This window comes from Rhinopithecus roxellana, chromosome 16 (genome assembly GCF_007565055.1).
Source record: "Rhinopithecus roxellana isolate Shanxi Qingling chromosome 16, ASM756505v1, whole genome shotgun sequence".
NCBI lineage: Eukaryota > Metazoa > Chordata > Mammalia > Primates > Cercopithecidae > Rhinopithecus > Rhinopithecus roxellana.
The window spans coordinates 24,798,836-24,810,425 of NC_044564.1; the positions used below are offsets into that span (position 1 = coordinate 24,798,836).

At 49.8% G+C, this 11,590-nt stretch overlaps 2 pseudogenes; one reads left to right on the forward strand and one right to left on the reverse strand.

Annotated features, from left to right (window-relative positions):
- Nucleotides 1–1,135: 1,135 nt before the first annotated feature.
- Nucleotides 1,136–2,040, reverse strand: LOC104680040 (annotated as a pseudogene).
- Nucleotides 2,041–4,038: 1,998 nt separating this feature from the next.
- LOC104680039 lies at nt 4,039–5,594 on the forward strand (annotated as a pseudogene).
- Nucleotides 5,595–11,590: the final 5,996 nt, after the last annotated feature.

Consider the following 11,590-nt stretch of genomic DNA (forward strand, 5'->3'; position numbering starts at 1 on the left):
AGACTAGTCTCGAACTCCTGGCCTCAAGTGATCCACCCACCTCTGCCTCCCAAAGTGCTATGATTACAGGTGTGAGCCACCATGCCCAGCAAAAATAATGTTTTTAATAGACACAAAAATAAAATAGATAAGTTCTCATAAAATTACTATATTTAAACAATAAGGGCCAGGTGCGGTGGCTCACGCCTGTAATCCCAGCACTTTGGGAGGCTGAGGTGGGTGGATCATTTGAGGTCAGGAGTTCAAAACCAGCCTAGCCAACATGGTGAAACCCCATCTCTACTAAAAATATAAAGATTAGCCAGGCATGGTGGTGGGCACCTGTAATCCCAACTACTTGGGAGGATGAGGCAGGAGAATTGCTTGAGGTCAGGAGGCAGAGGTTGCAGTGAGCCAAGATCACACCATTGCACTCCAGCTTGGGCAATAAAGCAAGACTCTGTCTCAGAAAACAAATGAACAAACAAACAAACAAAAAACCAACAGGGAAAAATGTGTGTGTGCCATTTTATTTCAATAAATAAACACACAAATAGGTGGTAAGAATACACACACAGAGAAGGAACATCACAATATTTATTGCATTTATTTCTTGGAAATGGTTTTTGGTTGTTGTTTTGAGACAGGGTCTCCTCTCACTGCAAACTGCACCTCCTGGGCTCTAAAAACCTTCTAACCTCAGCCTCACCCCCAGTAGCTGGGACTACAAGTGCACACCCCCACACCTGGCTACTTTTTGTATTTTTTTGTAGTAACAGGGTTTCACCATGTTGCCTGGGCTGGCTGTAAACTCCTAGCCTCAACTGATCTGCCTGCCTCGGTCTCCCAAAGTGCTGGGATTACAGGCATGAGCCACCACCAGCTGATAATGGTCTTTAAAGACATTTCTGGACATTTGTGATCAGAGGAAAAATGTTGCCTAATAGTCTAATAATTTTTAGAAAATATTTGTTCCGTTTTGTAAGCCATTTTATTTTTCTATCATTAGTTGATGCCTATGTGTTTTTTTTTGGGGGGGGGTACCAAATTTCTTCATTTGAAGGAATGGTACAAATCAAAGAACTTAAGTGGATGTTCTGGTACAACTTACAGAAAAGGTAAAGGAAACCCCAACATGCATGCACTACCTTGGTGACCAGGGAAGTCACCCCATGGCTATGGGGAAATTAGCCTAAGGCTTAGCTTTCATTATCTCTGTCTCCCAGGGTGTGCTTGTCAAAGAGATACTCTGCCAAGCCAGATTCGGGTGCTCCCATCTTGCGCAAGTTGGTCACGTGGTCACCCAATTCTTTGATGGCTTTCACCTGCTCATTCAGGTATGTGTCTCAATGAAGTCACACAAATGGGGGTCATTTTTGTCAGTGGCCAGTTTGTGCAGTTCCAGTAGTGACTGATTCACATTTCTTTCCAAATGTAATGCACACTTCATCGCATTCAGCCCACTCTCCCAGTCGTCATAGTCTGGTTTCTTGATATCCTGAAGGAAGATTCGGCCACCTCCTTGGTTCTGCAGCTTCATCAGTTTCTCGGCATGTTCCCCTTCCTCGTGAGACTGGTGAAGAAAGTATTTGGCAAAGTTCTCCAAAGCCACATCATCGCGGTCAAAGTAGTAAGACATGGACAGGTAAACGTAGGAAGGGTGGAGCTCCAGGTTGATCTGGCGGTTGATGGAGGCCTTTGAGTCCTGGTGGTAGTTCTGGCGCACCTGCGAGGTGTTGTCATGGCGGAGGCTAAGGACAGGCGGCGGTGGCGGCGGTGGGGGCCTTGGGGCGGTCCGAGGGCGCGGTGAAGAGGTGACTGAGGGCTGGCTACGGGCGGCCGCCGGGTTGGGGGACCAGCGCCGGTTCTGTCCAAGCGCTGTTGAAGCAGGAAACCCCGACGACTCTCCGCAAAGAACGTCTGGCCTATGTGTTTGTTTTTATGCCAAGATTGTGTTGTATTTGAGTCAAAAAATATGACTGATGGAAGACTCCTCAACAAAATTGGTAGGTAATATTTGTGTACAATTTTTATACTTATATATAACCCCACATTAGTCATTTCAGAAATGAATGAAGGCGATAGGAAGATAGGGTGAGTAGGATGAGGTACATCGTTTTTCTTCCAATTAGCTATTTGTCTCTTATTTTTTATTTTTGTTTTATTTTATTTATTTATTTATTTTTTGAGATGGAGTCTCGCTCTGTTGCCCAGGCTGGAGTGCAGTGGCATGATCTCGGCTCACTGCAACCTCTATCTCCCGGGTTCAAGCGATTCTCCTGCCTCAGCCTCCCTAGTAGCTGGGATTACAGGTGACTGCCACCATGCCCAGCTAGTTTTTGTATTTTTAGTAGAGACGGGGTTTCACCATGTTGGCCAGGCTGGTCTCAAACTCGTGACCTCAAGTGATCACCTGCCTCAATCTCCCAAAGTGCTGGATTTACAGGCATGAGCCACCTTGTCTGGCCAATTTTTTAAAAGTAAATTTCTTGGCCAGGCGCAGTGACTCATGCCTGTAATCCCAGCACTTTGGGAAGTCGAGGCAGATGGATCACTTGAGGTCAGGAGTTTGAGACAAGCCTGGCCAACATGGTGAAACCCCGTTTCTACAAAAAATACAAAAAGTAGCTGGGCTTGGTGGCGGACACCTGTAATCCCAGCTACTCGGGAGGCTGAGGCAGAAAAATTGCTTGAAGTTGAGAGGTAGGGGGTTGCAGTGAGCTGAGATCACACCATTGCACTCCAGCCTGGGTGACAAGAGTGAGACTCCATCTCAAAAAATAAATAAATAGGCCGGGCGCGGTGGCTCAAGCCTGTAATCCCAGCACTTTGGGAGGCCGAGACGGGCGGATCACGAGGTCAGGAGATCGAGACCATCCTGGCTAACACGGTGAAACCCCGTCTCTACTAAAAATACAAAAAACTAGCCGGGCGAAGTGGCGGGCGCCTGTAGTCCCAGCTACTCCGGAGGCTGAGGCAGGAGAATGGCCTAAACCCGGGAGGCGGAGCTTGCAGTGAGCTGAGATCCGGCCACTGCACTCCAGCCTGGGCGACAGAGCGAGACTCTGCCTCAAAAAAAAAATAAATAAATAAATAAATAAATAAATAAATAAATAAATAAATTACTTGATCTTATTAAGTAGAAAAGTTTTGTCTCTTCCTTTATTTTATTATCTTATTAAGGTTACAAATAAAAGTAAGATTGTTTAACAGGCAGGAGCAACAGAAAACAAGGACTTGAAACTTACAAACTCTGTGATCAATTAATGAATGATTGGAAATTGTACTGAGAATGATGGCTCGCACCTGTAGTGCCAGCTACTCTGGAGGCTGAGGCAGAAGGATCCCTTGAGTTGTGAGTCCAGCCTGGACAACATAGTGAGACCCTGTCTCTAAAAAAAATAAATAAATAAAACAGAAATTATCTGTACTGTACTTAGCACAAATTCTATCAGTGTATGCCAAATTATACATAACATATAGAAATAGAATTTCTGCTGTCAAAGTAGTAGATGTTCTGGATAAAACATTTCAGGTTCTGAATACAGAGAAAACATGAGAGTACAAGGGAAATGCTAAAATAAATACTACTTGCAACTTCAACTGGACCCAGATATTTAATCTAGTAGTAGTGTTGAAAATTATGGGCCTGGCATGGTGACTCACGCCTGTAATCCCAGCACTTAGGGAGGCCGAGGCATATAGATCACTTGAGCTCAGGAGTTCAAGACCAGCCTGTGCAACATGGTGAAACCCCATCTCTACAAAAAATACAAAAATTAGGCGGGCATGGTGGCATGCACCTGTAGTCCCAGCTACTTATGAAGCTGAGGTGGGAGGATGGCTTGAGCCCAAGAGGCAAAGGTTGCAGTGAGCCGAGATCATACCACTGCCCTCCAGCTTGGGCCACAGACCCTGCTCTCAAAAAAAAAAAAAAAAAATCCCCTATCCCCTGCCCGCCGGGCCGCGGCGGCAGCGTGGCAGGAGCGCGGCATCAGCAGCCGCAGCAGCAGGTGGCCCAGTGGGTGTTTCTGTCGGGTCGCACGGTCTGGCGGCAGCATGGTGGACTACCTGATCAGCCGCACACCAGCTACCTGCTCGAGGACAGGCTCACAGTGCAGCAGCTCTTCGCCAGCGCCCACAGTCTCACCTACCATGACTTCCTAATTCTCCCAGGATTCATAGACTTCATAGCTGATGAGGTGGACCTGACCTCAGCCCTGACCCAGAAGATCACGCTGAAGACACCGCTGATCTCCTCCCCCATGGACACTGTGACAGAGGCTGACATGGCCATTGCGATTGCTCTGATGGGTGATATTGGTTTCATCCACCACAACTGCACCCCAGAGTTCCAGGTCAAGGAGCTGCGTAAGGTCAAGAAGTTTGAACAGGGCTTCATCACGGACCCCGTGGCGCCGAGTCCCTCGCACACTGTGGGTGATGTGCTGGAGGCCAAGATGCGGCATGGCTTCTCTGGCATCCCCATCACTAAGACGGGCACCATGGGCAGCAAGCTGGAGGGCATCGTCACCTCCCAAAATATCAACTTTCTTGCTGAAAAGGACCATACCACCCTCCTTAGTGAGGTGATGATGCCAAGGATTGAGCTGGTGGTGGCTCCAGCAGGTGAGACGTTGAAAGAGGCAAATGAGATCCTGCAGCGTAGCAAGAAAGGGAAGCTGTCTTTCGTCAATGATCGTGATGAGCTGGTGGCCATTATCACTGGCACTGACCTGAAGAAGAACCAAGACTACCCTCTGGCCTCCAAGGATTCCCACAAGCAGCTGCTGTGCGGGGCAGCTGTGGGCACCTGTGAGGATGACAAATATCACCTGGACCTGCTCACCCAGGCGGGCATCGACGTCATAGTCTTGGACTCATCCCAAGGGAACTCGGTGTATCAGATCGCCATGGTGCATTACATCAAACAGAAGTACCCCCACCTCCAGGTGATTGAGGGGAACATGGTGACAGCAGCCCAGGCCAAGAACCTGATTGATGATGGTGTGGACCGGCTGTGCATGGGCACAGGCTGTGGCTCCATCTGCATCACCTGGGAAGTGATGGCTTGTGGTCGGCCCCAGGGCACTGCTGTGTACAAGGTGCCCGAGTATGCCTGGCACTTTGGTGTGCCCATCATAGCCAATGGAGGCATCCAGACCGTGAGGCACATGGTCAAGGCCCCAGCCCTTGGAGCCTCAACAGTGATGATGGGCTTCCTGCTGGCCACCACCATGGAGGCCCCTGGTGAGTACTTCTTCTCAGAAGGGGTGTGGCTCAAGAAGTACCAGGGCATGGGCTCACTGGATGCCATGGAGAAGAGCAGCAGCAGCCAGAAACGATACTTCAGCGAGGAGGATGAGGTGAAGATCGTGTAGGGTGTCTCGGGCTCCATCCAAGACAAACGGTCCATTCAGAAGTTCATGCCCTACCTCATAGTGGGCATCCAGCACAGCTGCCAGGATGTCGGGGCCCACAACCTGTTTGTCCCTCCGTCCATGATGTACTCAGGAGAGTTCAAGTTTGAGAAGCGGATCATGTCAGCCCAGATCAAGGGTGGCGTCCATGGTCTGTATTTTTAGGAGGAGCAGCTGTACAGAGGACAACAGTGAAGGCCAAGGTGGTGGAGGGGGCGCACCCCAGTGTCCCCCTTCAGGCACAGCCTCCCTCCATAACTGAGTGGTCCACAGATTTGCACTATGGGTTCCCCAGCTCCTTTCCAGGGAGAGAGCCGGGGAGGCCCTGAGGGGTCTGCAGGCCCTCGCTGGGCATCCCCTGCAGAGTCAGGACTGCTCCCTGGGCCAGGCTGCCCTGGGAGCCCCCCGAGCCCAGCCAGCCGGGTTCTCAGGCCCTGTGCCTGCCTCAGGTCTTTCTTGCTGCAGCCTGCTCCAGCCCAGCCCCCATCCCAGGGGCAGGCAGCCCCTCCTGGCTTCTCCTATAGGGTACCTCCCTGCCCCCAGCCCCCCAGAAAATGGTGCTCTCCTGGCCCTGCCTCTGGCCCTTCCTGGGCCGCTGCCCCCTCAGCCATGTGGCACTTCTGAGCTCCTGACCTAGGCCAAGGGGAGGTCTCTGCCCCCTTCCCTGACCCTGGGCTACCCTTGGGTCCTCCTCCTCAGGCCACTCCCCTGTCCCTGGCCCTGGGGAGGAGGCTGCCCGGGTCATGGCCACTTGCCTGTCATTCCTGACTTACCACCATCCCCAGTGAACCATTCCTGCCCTCTCCTCAGCTGCAGTTGAAGGCTTTAACTTTGCACACTTTGGGATCACAGTTGCATCACTGTGTATTAAATAATTGGAATAAATCAAGCAGGTCTCAAAGCCAAAAAGAAAAACAAAGAAAGGAAGGAAGGAAGGAAGGAAGGAAGGAAGGAAGGAAGGAAGGAAGGAAGGAAGGAAGGTAGGTAGGTAGGTGGGAAGGAAAGAAAAGAAAATTATGTAGACCAGAGTTCATAGGTTCCAGCTCTGGCTTATCTCTTGTCTGGTTGCATGACTTGTCATTTTTGGCCTTAGTTTTCTTTAAAACTATTGAGTTTAAGACATGAGCTGTCTCTCTATATCTCCCTTTTTTTTTTGAGACAGTCTCACTCTGTTGCCCAGACTGGAGTGCATTGGTGCGATCTCAACTCACTGCAACCTCCGCCTCCCAGGTTCAAGAGATTCTCCTGCCTCAGCCTCCTGAGTAGCTGGGATTACAGGCATCCGCCACCATGCCCAGCTAATTTTTGTATTTTTAGTAGAGGCGAGGTTTCACCATGTTGGCCAGGCTCATCTCAAACTCCTGACCTCAAGTGATCCATCCGCCTTAGTCTCCCAAAGTGCTGGGATTACAGGTGTGAGCCACCTCGCCTGGCCTATATCTTCCACTTTTAATAACCTATGCCCAGGATCTGAAAAATATTTCCACAGTGAGTGAAGTAAGTACGATCCATGCCTCAGAGACCTCCAACATCTCTATGTCATCAGAGAGCCGTTTTTGCACGCTTTCCATCTGTGTTCATTTGTGTCCTGTGTCCCCCGGGTCTCTTTCCTTGCTATGTTTTTATTATATTTGTATGAATTAAAATCCAAAATCCTTTTTCCTAACAGAAATACTTTCCTCCTGAGCTCTTACTTGCCCATTTGCTAGCAAGGATGGTTAATTAGTTCCAACACATGAAGGGTAGAGTCAAACAGGGAATTATATTAACATCTGCTTTGTTTGTTCCTGGAAACCTATGCAAATAAACAAGAGAAAATACTGTTTCAAGCAAGTGTAACATGATTCAGTTTGCCCAAAGCACTTTATAGTATTTCTTATTGTTTATTCTTCCTGGCAAGACCAAGGCAAGAGAAGGTAACATGTGTGGGTCCATTAATGAGCCTCTAGCAGCACATTGCACTGTGATGAAATGGTTACAAGAACTGAATTGGAAGAGTGGGGTTAGAGAAGATTGGAACTGTTGGGGTTTTTATTTGAGGCTACAAAATAGTATAGTTTGAGGGCCAGACACTGTGGCTCACGCCTGTAATATCAGCACTTTGGGAGACCGAGGCATGTGGATGACTTGAGGTCAGGAGTTCGAGACAAGCCTGGCAAACATGGGGAAACCCTGTCTCTACTAAAAATACAAAAATTAGGGCTGGGCCTGTAATCCCAGCACTTTGGGAGGCCGAGGGGGGCGGATCACCTGAGGTCGGGAGTTCGAGACCATCCTGACCAACATGGAGAAACCCCGTCTCTACTAAAAATACCCAAAAAATCAGCCGGGCGTGGTGGGGGGCACCTGTAATCCCAGCTACTCAGGAGGCTCAGGCAGGAGCATCGCTTGAACCTGGGAAACATAGGTTGCAGAGAGCTGAGATCACGCCATTGCACCCAGCCTTGGTGATGAAGCGAGACTCTGTCTCACAAAAAAAAAAAAAAAAACGGAAATGTCCAGGCCAGGTGTGGTGGCTGATGCCTGTAACCCCAGCACTTTGGGAAGCTGAGGCGGGTGGATCACCTGAGGTCAGGAGTTTGAGACCAGCCTGGCCAACATGGTGAAACCCCATCTCTACCAAAAATACAAAAATCAGCCAGGTGTGGTGGCGCAAGCCTGTAGTCCCAGCTACTTGGGAGGCTGAGGCAAGGGAATCACTTGAACCTGGAAGGCAGAGGTTGCAGTGAGCTGAGATCGTGCCGCTGCACCCCAACCTGGGCGGGAAAGTGAGACTCTGTCTCACAAAGCAAAAAAGAAATTTCCAGAACCTCAGAAGGCTCCCTGAGGTCCCCTGCCAGTTAGTAACCCTGCTTAAGAGTAATGACTGACTTCTCTTACCATGGATCAGTTGTACCTGTTTTCATACTTCATAAACATGAAATTAGGCATTTACTAATTACATTTAGGAATTATTGCTTTGGTTGGGCTCAGTGTCTCATACCTGTAATCCTAGTACTTTGGGAGGCCAAGATGGGAGGATCGCTTAAGCCCAGGAGTTCAAAACCAGCCTGGGAAACAAGGCGAGACTCCATCTCTACAAAAAATAAAAAAATAAACTGGGTGCAGTGGCACACGCATGCCATACCACTGCACTCCAGCCTGGGCAACAAAGCGAGAACTTGTCCCTCAAAAAATAAAAATAAAAAAAGGAATTACTGTTTTGTGTTTGATTTTTTTTGGAAACGGGGTCTGAATCTCCCAGGCTGGAGTGCAGTGGCATGATATTGGCTCTCCACCTGCAACCTCCACCCTCTGGGCTCAAGTTATCATCCCACCTCAGCCTCCCAACTCCGAAGTAGCTGGGACTACAGTCGCATCCACCCAACCCAGCTAATTTTTGTATGTTTCTATAGAGACGGGATTTTCCTATGTTGCCCATGCTGGTCTCAAACTCCTGAGTGCAAGTAATTTATCTGCCTCAGCTTCCCAAAGTGCTGGGATTACAGGGGTGAGCCCCATGCCCAGCAGTGTGTTTGATTTCTTTTTCTTTTCTTTTTTCTTTTTTTTTTTTTTGAGACGGAATCTCGTTCTGTTGCCCAGGCTGGGGTGCAGTGGCTCGATCTTGGCTTACTGAAGCCTCAGTCTCCTGGGTTCAAGCTATTCTCCTGGCTCAGCGTCCCGAGTAGCTGGGACTACAGGCGCCTGCCACCACGCCTGGCTAAATTTTTGTATTTTTAGTAGAGGCGGGGTTTCACCATGTTAGCCAGGCTAGGTGCCCACTAATTTTTGTATGTTTAGCAGAGATGGGGTTTTGCCATGTTGGCCAGGCTGGTCTCAAAATCCTGACCTCAGGTGATCCGCCCACCTTGGCCTCCCAAAGTGCTAGGATTACAGGCGTGAGCCGCTGTGCCTGGCCAAGAGCTCACCATTTCTATGCAAACAACATAGAATGAAAGTCCATTTTGGAAATTTAATTCACAATTGCTTTTTAAAAAACTGCAGGCCAGGTGCGCTGGCTCACGCCTATAATCCCAGCACTTTGGGAGGCCAAGTTGGGCCGATCACCTGAGGTCAGGAGTTCGAGACCAGCCTGGCCAACATGGTGAAACCCCATCTCTACTAAAAATAAAAAAATTAACCAGGCCTGGTGGCGCATGCCTGTAGTCCCACCTACTTGGGAAGCTGAGGCGGGAGGATCACTTGAACCCAGGAGGCAAAGGCTGCAGTGAGCTGAAATGGTGCCACTGGACTCCAGCCAGGACGACAGAGCAAGACCCTGTCTAAAAAGTAAAATAATAAAATAATAATGATAATAAAGTAGTAGAGTGGCTGGGGGAAAAAGTACTCAGGGCACGTAACTTTACTCCAAGAATGGCATTCTTAGTGAGTCTCACTGCTGAAACTGCCTGCTGTAATCTGAAAGCAGTTTTATCTAATAGCTGTTAAAACAGCCTACTGTGATTCTCAGAAATAGTTTTACTTATTGCCTTCACTTACCAATCAAAACATGCCAGCTCCCCATCTCAAAAAAAAAAAAAAAAAAGAGTTAGCTGGGCAAGGGTGGCGGGCACCTGTAATCTGAGCTACTCAGGAGGCTGAGGTAGGAGAATCACTTGAACTCAGGAGGCAGAGGTTGCAGTGAGCTGAGATCATACCAATGCACTCCAGCCTAGGCTACAGAGCAAGACTCCATCTCAAAAAAAAAAAAAGAAAGAAATGGTGAGCTCTGCTATAAGGTGCATTTGGGGATGGTCCCTGGGATGTGAAGATGAAGTAAAGGAACTTTGAGAAAGGGCCTGCAGCAGTTCCCAGTATGCCCCTCTTGGCACTAACAGAGGAGACTGGGATCCAAGCCCAGCCCAGCCCAATCTGAGCTGAGAGATTCTCCAAGGATTCCAGACTCTTGCCCAAGGGCTCCTGGGTCATCCAGAGCATTGCGGGGCAAGACAGAACTAGAACAGACTCAAAAAAGAAAGCTGACCCACTCCTGACCCACTCACTATGTGCATATCTCTAAAGGGACAGGCCTGACCAAATAAGATGGAGCTGCCTTTCCCAAGACATTAGGGGTTAGTGGCAGTGCCGACTTGGGCTGGCAGGAGACCCTGCTTCAATCTGGTCTTTGGTTCAGCTTGGAAAACAAATCCAAATCTCCTTGTTGACAGAACTTCAGATGGTCCAACAGAGCTCCTCGGAGGTATGAGGCCTGAGGCCTGAAGCCTGAAGGGACCAGCAGGTAACTGGGCACCACAGCCTGAGGGCAATCGGCCCCAAGCAAGAGCATCCTACTTCCTCAGAGGGTTTGTTTGCTTGAGGAAAGTGAAGGCTGGCTGTCATATTCCTTCAGGATCTTCCAAAAATGTTGGCAAGGGTGATCCTGATGAAGCCCCCTTATTTGGTGGCCAATGCCAGCTCCAACTGGACTGGCAAGCCAAAAATGACCACTCTTTCCTGTGGTTCAGAATTCCCAACCTGCCCTAATGGAGACGCAACCCGAATCCAAGAGTAAGGCAGGCAGCGACAGTTAAGTTACAGCGGGATGCCTACTTCATAAAGCACAAAAGACCATGTGGTTTAGATGGCAGGTCATGGAAATCTAAAGGGGATGGTGAAGTCGCACCGTAAGGGGAAGGTGACTGAGGGGCTGAAGCAGTTCGGACAGGAGAAAGGATCAGGAGGAGACAGAGCGGAGAATGGAGCCTGAGGGCTACCCAGGGGTGGGAAGAGGGTAGCCCGAGACCCGTGGGTCGGCCTGGGTTGGTTGTGCTGGGCAGGTTCTCAGCGGTGGGAAAGTCTGGCCACACTGCCTTGGCTTCCTGACTGGACTTCACCTTGACGGGTGGGGGCGGTTTCTGTCCCACCCCTGACCCCCCTGTCCAGCCCTTGGAGCCAGAGCACGGTTTGTGACAGATTCAGGGAAACGTTTGGTGCCAGATGGGAGGTAACTGGTAGCGGCTACCGGCTAAAGGCCTGCACTAGGGGGGGATTCCTTCCCCCAGCAGTGCTGGTGGTCTTCATTTCCGGGTGCCTGCGGATAGGCGGGCTGGGGTCGGAGGTCGGCGGCCAGAACCCAGATTCCCTCGGCCCCAGCTCGTCCACGTCCATCCGGCGGCTGCCAAACGACCGTAGAAAATGGTCCGGCGGCGGCCGGGAAACAACAGCTAAGTCTCCTCCAACCCCTAAATCCCGCCCCTCTCCTTCCGGCGGCG